Below are 15,868 nucleotides of genomic sequence, written 5' to 3'. Positions count from 1 at the left end.
ATTTTGAAATGCTTTGGTCCTCAGCTTGTGGTCAACATATCAAAAAGCTCTTGCATCACCAAATCATGCTGTTGTCTAAAGACAGTAAATGTTAGTAAGATATTGAAACCTCATGCAACCACTTTAAGTGCAATTTAACTGTGTTATTTTGACTCTTCATAAGTAGCATGGACCTACTTCACAAGTCTGAGTGAAAAACAAATCACACATTTTTTTTGGAGCTCTGTAAGTCTATCACACTCTGAAAAGCCCATCTCTGAACAGCCTAAGTCAAAATGCCTGTCAAGTCAAGCTGCGTGCAGTTGAGAGAGCAGCCTCAGGGCCCCCATTAATGTTACAGTGCCCCACCAATCCTTTTTCAGATTTCATGCTGAATAAGGATAAAGCTTAATTTAAAGATTAAAGGCATCTTTACCAACAACAGCAACTGAATAGGCCACTGCAGAAGGAACCACTGAGAACAGGATGTTGCTTTGTAATCCGGTTTGCTAGCGATTACTGACAAACATCCAATATCTTGACCTTCCATTTGTTTGTTATGAATTGGTGTATTTATTTGGGGCTGTTTTGGTTGCTTATGACTGATCCATATATGATTAAAAAAAAGTCAAGAGCATATTGATTAACAGCTAGTGCCAGTAGCTTAACTAGGGTGGGTCAAGCTGGGCACCAGCCCTGGGCGCTGACTATGAAGGGGTACCAGAATCATGTCTCCAAGAGTTTTTGCCATGGGATGGGCAGCCTGGACAGAACCCCTGGGGAAACCCACTTGATACCTCCTCCCGGCTAGACACTGACATTGAGGATTACTTGCCAAGTATGATGATCCAACCAGTTAAGTATCTACCTTGCAGTACTTTCATCTAATCTGTGTTACTTTAGCTTGATAATGAGAATGTGATGAGAGACATGTCGCACGCACTGCTCTCTCCCCATCCACAGAGCCTGTCACATTATCACAGGAGGATTTAAGATTGCTCAGGCATAACTTACTATTGGTAGCTGTTCCTGATCACCTTGTTCTCCTCTAGGTGCTTCACAACGGATTCATTGAGAACCTGCTTCATGATCTTTCCAAGTATAGTGGTCAGGTTGACTGGTCAGTAGATCCCCAGATCCTCCTCCTTCTCCATTTTAAAGATGGGCACTATATATGCCCTTTCCCAGTCATCTGGGACCTCATCTGACCCCCATGGATTCTCGAAGAGGATAGCTAATAACTCCAAAATTACCTCAGCCAATTCCTTCAGTACCCTAGTACATATCCCATGCAGTCCTGCTGACTTGAAAACATCCAGCTTCTCTAAGTAATCCCTAACCTGTTTTTCTGTTACCCTATACTGTTGGACTCCTTCCTTGTCTTTGCTGCCGATTGGACTTGTCATCTGGTAGCTAACCCTGTTTTTGAAGACTAAAGTAAAAAAGACATTAAATACTCTGCATCATCTATAACTAGATTGCCTTCCACATTCAGTAAGGGATTTATGGTTTCTCTGGTCTTCCTCTTACTTTTAACATAGTTGTAGAATCCTTTTTTATTGGCTTTTATGTCCCTTGCCAGCTGCATTTCAAATTGTGTGTTGGCCTTCCTAATTTTTTCCCCGCATGTAGGTGCAATACTCTTATATGCTTTCCTAGCAGATGACTGCTTGCAGAGTCCCATCTGCTGAAAATTAGTATAGGGATACATACATGAATCCTTAACTGCTGTAAGTCCTTTTCTTTCTTACAGCATCTTTAACTGCTGGAAGTCCTTTCTATCTCACACAATTGAGAATGAAAGATCTGGATTTTCTTCCCTCTTGTGCATCATGGGCAGAACTGCTTGCCAAGAGGTAACCAAAAAGCTAGTTACCTCAGTGTCACCCTCACTGAAACCACAGATTGCACAAGTATCACTAGGGGCAACATGGCCTCTGAAAACCCTTCCTGAAGCTGATGAAGTGGGATACATAAAGAACCCAAACTACTGTCCAGATTCACAGTTGGGGCTGCAGGATTGGCAAACCACATCGGTAGGACTGACTATCTATGGATCCATGGGTGTAGGGTGGCAGAACCACTTCCCATAATCACTAATTTGTGTGTCTGCAAGTTTAAGCTTCCCATGGAACAACTTGATTTTGGCAAAATGGCATTTTGTGACTCAAAACAGTTTATCAAAAGATTTTTACCCAGCTTGGGTTGTGTCACAGAGTTTTCAGGTCCCTAGTATCTCAAGCAGCCATCGTGTCATCCAATCCTGTACATAATCTGACCTAGCTCCATCTTAAATCTAGTCAGGTTACAAAACCAAGCGTGGACACCCAAAACCAAGAGTGAAGGACAGAGTGATAGACTGGATGGACAGGGACCCCAGGAGATAAAGAGAAACAGAAAATCAGGAAGAGGGAATGGGAAACTGAGCCTACTTGAAGTAAACAGAGAAACAAGAAGAAGATGTGAAGACAAGCAGAAGGAGGCAGAATCCAAAGGCATTCAAGAAAATGGATCTGGACCTAAATAAGGAGATATGATGGAACAGGATAAGAAGGAGGGAAAACAACATAGTTTGTACCATAGTCTATCCCCTGGTTTTGAAACTAACACTTTGTGAAAGGCAGGAGGTTGTACCTGGTTTCAGCATTTTCTGAGGGCATGTCCCTGAATTTCTCTTCCATTCCTTTCTTTTCTTGTAGAAGCCTCCATATATTTGCTAACAACTCCCCACAGGTGTAGCTGGCATTTGAACTGATCTTTTTGCCATTTAACTGAGCACATCGGCACTGGAAAGCAGGACTAAAGAAAACATGAGACCCAGGAGGCCAATTTCGCACATTAAACCCATGCTTTAAGGGGAGCTCCATTATTACTCACTGTAACAGGTTGTGGGTTTTCTGAAGACCTCATTAAACAACTGAAAGGGGAAAGGTCAACTTTGAGCTGAACTAGCTGATGCTTAAGATTAAACAAGAATAAATATTCATACAAGTTCCTTATTTTCAAAATACCATTCCACAAATTAATGCAGTCTTCTACCACCTTTCTGAGAGGCCTATTCCTCACATTGCAAATAACTAACAAGAATGTTACCAAAGAAAACACAACATCCAATGGTCTAGTTAATTTCCCAAGTGTTCCTTTTTATTTTTTTTCCATCCATTTTCTTTCCTCTTGTGTTTTTAATATTATAGTTCTAAGATGCTGGTTTGCTCTGTTTAACAATGTCTTATAATTCTCATGACTAATTTCACATTTTAAAGAAACACCCAGAGCATTGCATTCAAACCAGTGGATGTCTGTTTGGTGCCCTGACAAAATATATTATCTCCCTTGTACATAATGTTCACCTTTTTATGATGTACCTACTCAATAAAATCACTCTCAATTTCATTATTTGACAGGCAGATTCCATTAAAACATCCCTTGTAATCAGATCAACATTTCTTTTCCCCAAAAGGTATAATAAAAAGTCAAAATGATCAGCACAAAAGGTTACAGGTAATCCATCCGCAAACAACCTCAGATGATGTCAAACATCCATTCAAAAGCACAGTGGATGCCAAAAGCAATGATATCCTCAGTCTTCTATGAACATATAAAGCCGATAGAGGCAATCCAGGGATTTTGTGACACAACAGGGAGATTTGTATAATGGGCTTTAATTTAATTTAATGCTAGAGTAGCTTTATGTACCAGGAAAACTTGCCCTAGAAGGTGTTTGAGAACCAAACTTTAAAAAAACAGCTCTACGATGGTATGTCCCATTATTCAGACAGGAATGAGAGGGGTTAAGCACCCAGTTATCTGGTCTGGTTCAACAACATTTCTGCAAATTCATTAAAGTTAAATTGTATTATGCTGACTGTCAAAATTGGGGGTTCAAGATTAGAGGCCAGTTTGAGTGGGCCTGGGTACAAGTGTGAATGTGGTGAGGAAGTGTGTGTAAAATATGCTGACTAGCTTTGGCTTCTGTCAAAAGTGGGGAAAAGAGAGAAATCAAATGGTTGTTGAATGATGTTGAATCTCTCTTTTACCCTTCTATTTTTGGTTCTGACATTTTCAGTTTCATAGTGAAAATCAGCAGGTAATCACAAGCTCCCTAAGCCATCAAGATGGCAAGGTACAATCATTAGCATTTGGGAATATTTTTCAGCTACAAATTAATATAAAGCCCAGAGGGCACCAAAGAGCAAGCAGGACTGATGCAGTAAATTGTCCTCCCAGGCACACAAAGCAGAATGAGGGTTAGACCTCTTTGGCAAGATTGCAACAATCTTTCTGTTCAAATTCAATCCTGAGGACTCAGGTGTGGAAGCGGTGGCAGAACTTGGAGTTGTTAAGGCAGTGAGGGCACATCTTTCACATACCAGTAGGTCATAATGACCTCTAGAAGGTGGTGTGAATAAGTTGTGGAAGGAATAACATGAACTTATTAAGGAGGAACAGCCAATGCCAAGATACATTAAAAAATAATAGCTATATGCCACTACCAAAAGTCCACAAAGCACCATATAATATGTGAAGAGGGTAATCATTGCACTGTTGTGGTGTCTCACATGTTTCAAAAGGAAATACAATGACTACAGCAGAAAAATGAAGCCAAGTTTGCAATAAAGCATTCCATCATATTGCTATAAAACCCCACCATCCAAAATAGTTTTAAAAATTGAAAGCAGAGACCCACATATACAACTCACATACACACACACGTGTATGCTGTAAATGCACACATATATGATTTTGCAAAACATGGTTCATCACATTTCTGTAAAATATACCATTGCTCATGTAAATATCTAGTGTGCTGTGTGCAAGTCCTCATGTACAGAAAAGAACATACATTTGGATGAGTGCATTATTTTTTGCAAGGGAGTGCATTTCACTTCTTTTCTTTTTCAAAACCTGACTATAAATGCAGTGCTCTAAGCTGAGTCCTTAATAACCAACTTGCTGGGAAAAGAGACATTTTGTACAAATTCACCGTTTACTGGGGCATAATATTTCAGGAAACACAAGGCCTGGAGTTACCCCAGTGTGACTAGTAATTATTTACACCCTTTCTCCATTGAACAATCACCCTATGATCAACATGATTAACTACTCTTCATTTACACATTATAGAAAATGAATCCACAGGCTGATATTCTAGCACTGCATTGGTACCTGTAGTGAAGGCTGAGAAGGCACTTCCATTCTAATCCTCTGTTTTCAGATCTTTTCTGTGCTGCAGAAACAGCATTCTGTTAAGTGATGAATTAGAAAAGAAAATGCTGATTACTGAAACTAATTTAATTTCATGCAGTCACTTTAATTTTCACAGAATAATCATAAGAATTTTAATGTTTGGTTTACCCTAATGCATTAATTTCTCCCTATTTCTATTTTAATTTTTTTAGATGTTACATTATTCCGTTACAGGCAATAGCAAATACTTCTATGTTCAAATGCATAAGAGCGGTAACTAATGTTCCCCAAAAATCCAAATTCTTGTTTAAATCTTATTTACAGAACTCCTGGCCTGAGGATGAAGAGAGTGCCTTAATAGTGAATCCTTTTATCTGCCCCATGGGATATTACCACGTTTCTTAGTTGCCCACAAATAGAAGCCTTGCATGAATATGGCTATGCAGAAAATGTTGTTGTGATGGAAGCAATTCTCCCTGACCAAGAAAGGTGTAGCCACAGAAACAAACTGAATATGATGTATGAGATTTGGTTCACTGGTTTCAGACTTGCTCAGTAGACTTTTGATCTAACAAAACAAACTGTAGTTTGGGATTATCCACAGAGCGAAATGTTGGAAAGCTGCAGAATCCTGACATTAGAATCTGTAGTTTATCACAGACCTGTATCTCCTGCTGCTTTCCTAATACTTCAGGAATTGATTTCCCATTGCCTTTTGTTCTCTGTGGGTGCATCTATATGTTCATTAATGCGTAATTACTAGGGGTGCACCAATAAAGATTTTTTTGGCTGATACCATTGGCCAATTATTTACCAGTCATATTGGCTGATACCAGTCTGACTGCCAATATGTAGCCCCGCAGCTTAGAGAGCAGCATTCAGCTAGTAAGTCTGTTGGGGGGAGGGGAAGGCTGTGGGGAGGGGCAGATTGAGGCCCCCATGGTGAGGGAGGGAATGGGGCAGGGGCAGGTGCTGTTCAGCTGGGGAGGGGCATGGGATGGAGCCACAGGTGGCTTGTCTGGGGGGTGGGGAGGAGGGCACCACTGTGTGCACCCCATGGGGAGGTGTGGGGAGAGCACATGCCCTGTGGATCTGTGCATGGGACAAGGGCAGGCTGCCCACTGCAGGCTTGGGGCCAGGGACTGCACTGGCCTCTTCCCGGCAGGGAGCTGGGCTGGGGCTGTGCTCAGGCTGGGGAGTGGTAGCACTGGAACGGGCTGCTACGCAGTGGGCTATTGCCACCCCAAAATTCAACCTAGCCCCCCTGATGTGCTGTAATCAGTGCTACTGTGCAGTAGCACTAGTGCACATTTTTAGGTGACACTAATGTGTGTGACAGGGCGCCATCTTGCGGCCTGTATAATCATTGGCCTGCCTACCTGTCTAGGACAGTCTGCCTCTCCTGCCATACCTTTGATGTAACTTTGGAAGTTGTTTATAGGCAGAAGGCTGCCCATTTACTGCCTGATGCCAAGGATGTACTCCACGGCTCTGTATTGTCCCTACATCGTGTCCTATGCCTTGCAGATGGCATCATTATGTAGCTCCAGCCCCACAATATACGTCATTCTATGCCTGCCTGGGTTTTGGACCCCACCTGGATCCCTCCTTCTCAGATGGTCTGCTTCGCCCTCACTGTGGGTGGCATAACTCCCTAAACCCTTTTCCCCTCATGGCTGTGGCCCCCTCTGGGTCCTTTGGCCTAACTGGGCCTGGCCTCACCTCTAGGCCAGTTGGGACTCCCAGCCTCTAGTGTCTGGCTGTCCCTTGCATTTGGCACTCGGGTCCTTCGACCAGTCTGGTCCTGGCCCCCACATGGGCCAGCCAAGGTTACTTTGGGTAGGTACTAAGCTGCTTGCCATCACACTCCCATATAAGTTTGCCTTTTTGGGCCCCTCCAAATACAGCTCCCTTCCTACTTAGGCCAGCCTATGCACAGTCCTTTGGGTGCCCCATACAGACACTTCTCTATGCAACCCACTCACTCTTACATGCCCCCTCACTGTGGCTACTACATTTCCCCCTATCTGGGATTCCTAGGCCTTATACCCCTTGGGCCTCTGGCCTGCACCCCTCTCCTGTCCCCTCAATGGGCTAGCTTACCAGGTCAGGGGACTGAGCTATATGGCACCCCATAATTGCCTTTCACTAGGGAGGCCCTGGTGTGGCATTTCTTGGAAACCACCCTGCCACAAGCAGTCCCACCACACCATCCAACCCTATCAGGGTGTAGTTTTAGGTCATGCCCCAGGACCAGGAACCTCCTCCATTTCCATAGTTCCTGCCCTTAGCCACCAGATGGTCTGGAAGCAGCAGATCTCCAGCTGCGTGACTCCAGCAGCATCCCTACAGCAACTGCTAGCTGAGTTCTGAGAGCCTGGGTTTATAGTGAGGCTGCCCAGCCCCATCCTCCAATCCAGGAGTTCTCTTGCAGTCATGTGACCACCTCAGTAGGCTGCACAACACCTTCTGGCTGCTCCACAGCCTGATCAAGCCTCTTAAAGTAGCAGGCACCAAAGGTGCCCTGCCACAATGCACAATAGACTAATTCTACTGAGCATTAACACGGGTTTTGCCTTCCATGCTAATATGCAGTAGAATAAATCTACTGCACATTTAGTGTCTTGTGTGGATGTGTCCTCTTGCTATTCTATTTTTGCCTTCAAAATGGCTGTATTTACTTGAAAAATGTTGCAATGTTATAGAATCTAGAGCAGGAAGATCTATCTGGGCATCTGTTCTTTCTCTCTGCCTGTGCAGGACTATTTTGGATGTTTGTTTGGGCTAACTTAAAGCATGTTTAATGGGACTTCTACCATCTCCTATATGGATGAAATGCCTTACGCTTTTCTGGATACAACCATGGGCATTGCATGCAAATAGTCTAGACAGAATGACATAAAATATTGTGAAAACATGCTTGTGGCATTTCTATTCTTGAGGTAACTTAGTATGCTCTTGCAAGGCTCCTTCCTTGGTCATTTGATTTTATGGACTATTTAGAAACCCATAAACTGAGTCCCAACCAGGTTTGGTAGAGGAGCCCCCCTCTCCCCCCCCCCTCCCCCACCAAATCCTGCTCTTCCTGCTCAGAAGGGACCACAGGAATTCAACTTTGTAATTTTAGACAAGAAATACAGTAAGAACCTTTATTTCCTTAGTTGTTCAGCTGAACTTCCACTGACAGTAAGTATTTTATATTTCATAAGCATAAGCACCTTAGAAATACCTAAGAGAGAGCTTTGGGATGTCTCCAAACCCTCATAATTGGGGTGTTGAGGGAAATGACAATTTCATGGCAGTTTTAAATTCCTATCCAGAGGCTCCCCTTCTCAGAAGTCATGAACACAGTACTTTGTTTTTTCACTTATGATGACATTGCTCCAATTTTTCCTACTTAATTCTTTTTGTGCAACTTCTGTTTAGATTAGGATTGAGCAGACTTCTAACATAGTTGCATTGTTTTATGGTGTTAGTGTTTCCTCAGCTTCTAACAGTTTTTGTTCTATTTGCATAACATTTCAAATTATAATTTGGCCTCCTAGGGTTTCATTTCCATAGGATACAGTCTTGGGCTAGAAAAGAGAATCCATATATGGAATTTTTATTTTTTCTAACTACCGAGAATGAAAATTTATTTTCTTTTCAGAGACATAATTGTGTAGCTGGAGGATATTATGGAGCAACAATTATATAAGATTATTAAAAAGATTCTTTTAAATCAGGCTGAAGATCAGTCAACCATACATGATCGTTTCTTCCCCTTTTTGGACTATTAACTTTATCAGAATAATAATACCTGGAAATATAATTGACTTTAATTAAATGCTCGTTATGATGGCAACTTGTTACTTACTGAGAGACAGCGAAACAGTATGTGTATAAATGTTCTCAATTTTCATTCATAATTAATATATGTGCAATTATTTGGAGCCTGTCTATGTTCAATTTATGAATTCCAGCTTGATTTTATGAACTATGTGTAGCCTTATAACTCGTAATGTATCTTACTGTCATCTGGTCCTTACTGCTTGTGCTAATGAGACAAAGGAATGTTTTTGGCATGTCTATCTATAAATAGGTTGATTATAAAGAATATGAACATCTGAATAGATTTTCCTGGGGAGAACAAGGAGAGCAACTACATCCTAGATAAAACTGGTTTTCTCTAACTTCTCTGCAGGGGGCTGGAATTTGAAGGAATCAAATTTTCATGAAGTAGCACAAAGAGATAGTGTTGGTATTGAATTAAAAAACCCACCCAAACCCATATCCCTAGAGACTTTGTGGGGGTGAGAACAGAGCCACGCATGGGCTATGTACAGAAGTCACATTTTTTGTGTGATGAAGCCCCTGAGAGTGCTCTGTAGCCATAACACTACAAATGTTCATGGCTGCAGAGCACTTTTAAAATGGCACAAAAATTTAACTCTTGTCTGATGTAGTATCAGACAGGGGTGCTCTAGGGCAGAGCAGCTTAGGGAACCTGTGTACAGGTTCCCTGTATGGGTTAATTTCAGGAGATTCTGCCTGCATCTCATGCAGCTTTGCAGGACTGGGCTGGTGCTCATGTGGGCAAGCACTGGCCCAGCCTCACACCCAGGGCTGACAGAAAGAAGACAGGAAACCTCTGCCTCCTTCCTGCCAGCCAGATGGGAGCGGGGGGAGGGAAGGGAGCCACCCCAGCCACATGTGCCCCACCCCCAGCTACCTCTGATAGGCTCTTGGGGGGAGCTGAGCTGGGTTTATTGGGGGGGGCGGGGGGGGGCTCCCTTCCCCTGCTCCCCACACAAGTGTCTTGACAGTGTCAGAGGCTGCCATGCCCAGAGTTAGGGCAAAGCGGGGGTGGAAGAAGGAGCCCCACCACCTTGTCAGCCCAGCCTGACTAGGGAGCCAGACTGGGCCTGCGAGGCAAGAGGGCTCCATTTACACCCCTCCTGCCCCAGCTCCAAGCATGATAGCCTCTGTTGATGTCAAGATGCTTGTGTGGGAGCAAGGAAGGGGGAAGAAAGCAACCCTTCCATCCACACAGGCCTGGCCCAGCTCCCTACAAGATCACAGCAGGGGTAGCTGGGAGGGCCTCACAGCAGGGGCACTCGGTGTCTCTGCCTGCCCCAGCTCCAGGTACAGTGGCAGCCTCTAGCCCTGTCAAGACACTCATGCAGAGGATGAGGGGAGGAAACCCCCTTGCCACGTGTGCCCCCTCCCAGCTACCCCTGCTGGGGTCTTGGAGGGAGCCGGGTCGGACCCATATAGATTCATAGATTCATAGATGTTAGGGTCGGAAGGGACCTCAATAGATCATCAAGTCCGACCCCCTGCATAAGCAGGAAAGAGTGCTGGGTCTAAATGACCCCAGCTAGATACTCGTCTAACCTCCTCTTGAAGACCCCCAGGGTAGGGGAGAGCACCACCTCCCTTGGGAGCCCGTTCCAGACCTTGGCCACTCGAACTGTGAAGAAGTTCTTCCTAATGTCCAGTCTAAATCTGCTCTCTGCTAGCTTGTGGCCATTGTTTCTTGTAACCCCCGGGGGCGCCTTGGTGAATAAATCCTCACCAATTCCCTTCTGTGCCCCCGTGATGAACTTATAGGCAGCCACAAGGTCGCCTCTCAACCTTCTCTTGCGGAGGCTGAAAAGGTCCAGTTTCTCTAGTCTCTCCTCGTAGGGCTTGGTCTGCAGGCCCTTGACCATACGAGTTGCCCTTCGCTGTACCCTCTCCAGGTTATCCGCATCCTTCTTGAAGTGTGGCGCCCAGAATTGCACGCAGTACTCCAACTGCGGTCTGACCAACGCCCTATAGAGGGGAAGTATCACCTCCCTGGACCTATTTGTCATGCATCTGCTGATGCACGATAAAGTGCCATTGGCTTTTCTGATGGCTTCGTCACACTGCCGGCTCATGTTCAACTTGGAGTCCACTAGGACTCCAAGATCCCTTTCCACCTCCGTGCCACCCAGCAGGTCATTCCCTAGGCTGTAGGTGTGCTGGACATTTTTCCTCCCTAGGTGCAGCACTTTGCATTTCTCCTTGTTGAACTGCATCCTGTTGTTTTCTGCCCACTTGTCCAGCCTATCCAGGTCTGCCTGCAGCTGTTCCCTGCCCTCCGGCGTGTCCACTTCTCCCCATAGCTTTGTGTCATCTGCAAACTTGGACAGAGTACATTTCACTCCCACGTCCAAGTCGCTGATGAAGACATTAAAGAGTATCGGTCCAAGGACCGAACCCTGCGGGACCCCACTGCCCACACCCTTCCAGGTCGAGACCAACCCATCTACCACGACTCTTTGGGTGCGACCCTCTAGCCAATTCGCCACCCACCGGACTGTGCAGTCATCCACATCACAGCCTCTTAATTTGTTCACCAGTATGGGGTGGGATACCGTATCGAAGGCCTTCCTGAAGTCCAGGTATACGACATCCACCCCTCCTCCTATGTCCAGGCGTTTCGTAACCTGGTCATAGAAAGAGACTAGGTTGGTCAGGCACGATCTGCCTGCCACAAACCCATGCTGGTTTCCCCTCAGCATAATTTGTCCTGCCGGGCTCTCACAAATGTGAGCCTTGATAATTTTTTCAAATACTTTACCAAGGATAGAGGTGAGACTGACTGGCCTATAGTTGCCCGGGTCCTCCTTCCTCCCCTTTTTGAAAATGGGGACCACGTTAGCCCTTTTCCAGTCCTCCGGGACTTGGCCCGTGCGCCACGAGCATTCGAATATTCCCGCCAGTGGCTCTGCAATGACGTCGGCCAGTGCCTTCAGCACCCTCGGATGGAGCCCATCCGGGCCTGCCGACTTAAAGGCATCCAGTTCTTCCAAGTGACTCTGCACCACCTCAGGATCTACGCATGGAAGTGTGGCGCCTTGCTGCTGCCTCTCTACAACCCCAGTGAGAGACTTGTCATGCCCCTCGCTTAGGAACACTGAGGCAAAGAACTCGTTGAGGAGTTCAGCCTTGTCCCCTCTATCTGTCACCAATTGCTTCTGCCCATTTAGCAGGGGTCCTATTCCTCCCTGGGCCTTCCTTTTACTCCCTATATATCTAAAAAACAATTTCTTATTGTCCTTTACTTGGGTTGCCATCCTCAGCTCCATGGTAGCTTTGGCCCGCCTAACTGCCTCCCTACAAGCACGAGCAGAGGAGGTATATTCATCTTTAGTGATCTCACCCTGTTTCCACTTTTTATGTGCTCCCCTTTTGGCCCTTAGGCTGCCCTGGATTTCTCTGGTCAGCCATGGAAGCCTCCTGGCCCCTTTCCCTCTTTTGCCTCGCTCGGGGATCGTCTTGCTTTGTGCCCAAAGGATCGTTTCCTTTAGGCACAGCCACCCTTCTTGGGCACCCATCCCATCAAAACTCCTACTCTGCAGTGCTTCCTTGACTAATCGCCTGAGTGCAATGAGATCAGCTTTCCTAAAGTCTAGCACTTTCACCCTACTAGTTACCTTACCCACTCGCCGTCTTATGTTGAATTCTATCATAAGGTGATCACTGTCTCCCAGATAGCTACCGATTTGGAGGTCCCCTATCATGTCATCTCCCGTTGCCAATACCAGATCCAGTATGGCATTCCCCCTAGTGGGACCATGCACCTCCTGTGTCAGGTGGAGGTCCTGTACACAAGTTAGAAACCTGCGTGAGCGATGGGACCTTGCTGTCTGCGTCTCCCAGCAGATGTCCGGGTAGTTTAGGTCCCCCATGACTACCGCCTCTTTAGCTTTTATGGTCTCCGAGAGTTGCCTCAGGAGCCCCGCATCTATTTCTTCCCCTTGGTGTGGGGGTCTATAACAGACCCCTACCACCAAATCCCTTTCTCCTTGCCCCCCATGTAGCCTAACCCACAATCCTTCTACTTCCTCAGCCTCGGATTCTGTCTTGATGAGGGTTGATGTATATTGCTCACTGACATAAAGTGCAACCCCCCCCCTTTCTTCCCCGACCTGTCCTTTCTGTACAATCTATAGCCCTCAATATGTACCGCCCAGGCATGGGATGAATCCCACCAGGTCTCTGTTAGCCCCACTAAGTCATAGGTGTTTAGTGCAAGCAGGAGCGCTAGTTCATCCTGCTTGTTCCCCATGCTCCTAGCATTAGTACATAGGCACTTGAGCCCTGCGACTGGCGCCTTTGCTGCCCCCCCGCTCCCAGTCCCATGGGGCCCATTGTTTCTTACCTTCTTGTTCCTTACCTGTTCTGTTGTGCTGGCCTCCCCATGGCTTTCAGGTTCCCAATGTTCTCCTTCTTCAGGCTGGGCTGTCCTTGTGGGTGCCACATGGTTTGGTGGTCCACAGCTTCCCCTGCCCTCGTACTCCCCTCCCCCCGACGAGCCTAGTTTAAAGCCCGCCGGAGGAGATCCATCAACCTAGAAGAAAACACACGCTTACCTTTGGGGGACAGGGGGGCTCCCATCCCTCCCCACACGAGCACCTTGACAGTGGCAGGGGCAGTGGCATGTAGCTGGGGTGGTGGAGAACAAAGCCCATCCACATTATGGTCCTGGCCCAGCTCCCCCCAAATCCTCAGCAGGGGTATCTGGGCTGGGCCTGTGAGGTATGGGGCTCTATTCTTCCCCTAGTTGTCAGTCATGGGGTGGGACAGGACTAGGGAGAGGGGCAATCTGGCAGCCTCCTGAGAGCTTCCTGGGAGGCTGCTGGAGTGCCCCCACCTACTGATCTGGGTTTGTGCAAGCATACCTGTTGGGTTCAGTGGTGCTCTAACTCACATGTGAAGTGCCATGAGTTAGAGCACCTCCCTGACAGGCTGCCTGAACTTCTGTACTCACCCAGAGATAAAGGAAAGACAGGCAGCATAAAGGAACAGTACAGTACTGTCTGAGAAAAGCAGCAGCTAGCTGGAAAAGGGGGAAGAGAGAGAGACAGAGAAGATTTGGAAAAGAAGCCAAAATACAAGAGTGGGGATCCTGGATGCTTCAGAGGATTCTAACTTGAGCCAAAAGGATGCTCAAGAGCAGCAAGGAAAATGAGTCAGAGAAATGCAGAAAGGTATTATGTTGCTGTTCTCTAGATCTGTCTCTCTCTTATGCTAGCTAAAGTGAAGAGTAGCTTTGGAATCCTTTCAACAGCCTGTATGTATATTTGCTTTTCCTTTCAGGTGTTCCTGTAATCACAGTGCCCACAAACTGGTATTCTAGGAAAGGGTGTGCTTAAACTACTGGAATATCAACACTGTCCTGGGGGCCTCCTGCAGGTAGATCATGAAGCTCACTTCTGTGGTGGAACAGTAGACAGACCCTGGGCCCAAAATGTGCCAGAAAAGTGAAAGAGTGAGCATGCTGAAGCCTTACTCAGCAAGCAAAACAATAGATTCTTTTGGTGGGACCAACATGCTACAACCTGTGAAACTGAGAAAGTTTTTCCAGGACTGTGACAGTGCACACCTTCATTTTGCAATGATGATACAATAGCTATTTCTGGTAGGCTGTGGATTACTATATATATAGCAGAGTTAAGTCACAGAAAAAAATGAAATCAGAATTAAAGCTCACCCTAATTAATTCAGTTCCTGGAAAAGTAGTTGCGTTTGCAGCGAGGGACAAAATGAATGTGGCTTTCATTTTTATATTGTGTGTTGGTTAGAGATGAGCTTAGGCCTTTACCTTAGGTTTGAAATACAAGAAATCTGGGTGCAGCACCAGACTGGCTCCAGATTTCAGTTACCCCTTCATCTATAAACAGTGAAGAAAACTCTGCGGGAGTTTTCCTCTGGATCAGACCTTTGGTACCTAATGCTCCTCCAAGAACTCTGTATGCATTTGGCCTTAAGAGTCATAAGGATAAAATATGTAAATTGTGATGTAGCCTAGTCTGAATCTGTGAATTTCTTTCCTGGAAATGGGCACTTAAAATGAAGTATTTCAATGCTGTGTGACACTATGGATAAGCCCTTTGGTGGATCTGAGTGTAAGCCCTTCACTGGATGGGCATGAGGGTTCTCAGCACATGCAGGACCAAGCTGTGAATGGCTGTTGCATCCCATCCAAACTAGTTTGTTGTCCAAAGTTTAGAATTTGGGCAGGTCCAGATCCAGACCATTTCCCCGTTCCTTATTTAGCACCCCAACACTATCTGAGCTCTATGGCAAATCTTCAAAAAGGAAATTGTTGGCTTATGGGACCCTTAATGACGATATTTACTTGAATTTAAGATGATTCTGAATTTAAGATGACCCCCTAATAGTTGGATTCTATACATTGAAAAATGTTTACATTTGCTATAATTTTCCATATATAGAATCTAATTACTGAAAGGTCATCTTGAATTCACCCCTCTAACCAATGCATGAGCACAGACAGTGGAGAGGCAGGTGGTATGGGGAGGTCAAGCAGCTTGGTCCTTATTTCTGTCTGCTCCTTTGCTACCTCTGCCCTCTCCAGACCCCACTAGCTTCTGTCTTCTCCTTCCCCCAGCCTCTGTTATTTCCTCCCCACCAGCCTCTGCTCCCCCTTCTTTCCCAGCCTCTACTCCTCCTCAGCCTCTGCTTTGTGCCAGCAGGCTCCATCCCCATTCTATCCTGGGGCACTAAGCATGGCCCCAGCCTGGCCCCGTAGCAGCCATATGGGCTGTGTGCCACTGCTATGGAGTTGGGGTGGGACCATGCTCATTGCCCTGGACTGCAGCATGCACAGAGCCTACCAGCATGGAGCAATAGTGGGGGATGGGTGGGAGAGAGATGCAGGCAGGAG

General features: G+C 45.9%; 1 long non-coding RNA gene across 1 annotated transcript; it reads right to left on the bottom strand.

Annotated features, from left to right (window-relative positions):
- Nucleotides 1–3,096: 3,096 nt before the first annotated feature.
- LOC132250637 (uncharacterized) lies at nt 3,097–13,452 on the bottom strand. The gene is made up of 2 exons (XR_009462232.1): nt 13,355–13,452; nt 3,097–5,222 (listed from the first exon to the last, which is right to left on the bottom strand). It is a non-coding gene; the product is annotated as an uncharacterized LOC132250637 (long non-coding RNA).
- Nucleotides 13,453–15,868: the final 2,416 nt, after the last annotated feature.

The sequence above is a fragment of the Alligator mississippiensis genome, chromosome 5 (genome assembly GCF_030867095.1).
Source record: "Alligator mississippiensis isolate rAllMis1 chromosome 5, rAllMis1, whole genome shotgun sequence".
Taxonomy (NCBI): domain Eukaryota; kingdom Metazoa; phylum Chordata; order Crocodylia; family Alligatoridae; genus Alligator; species Alligator mississippiensis.
Note: the sequence above shows the minus strand (reverse complement) of the source record. Positions and strands in the feature narration are given on the sequence as shown.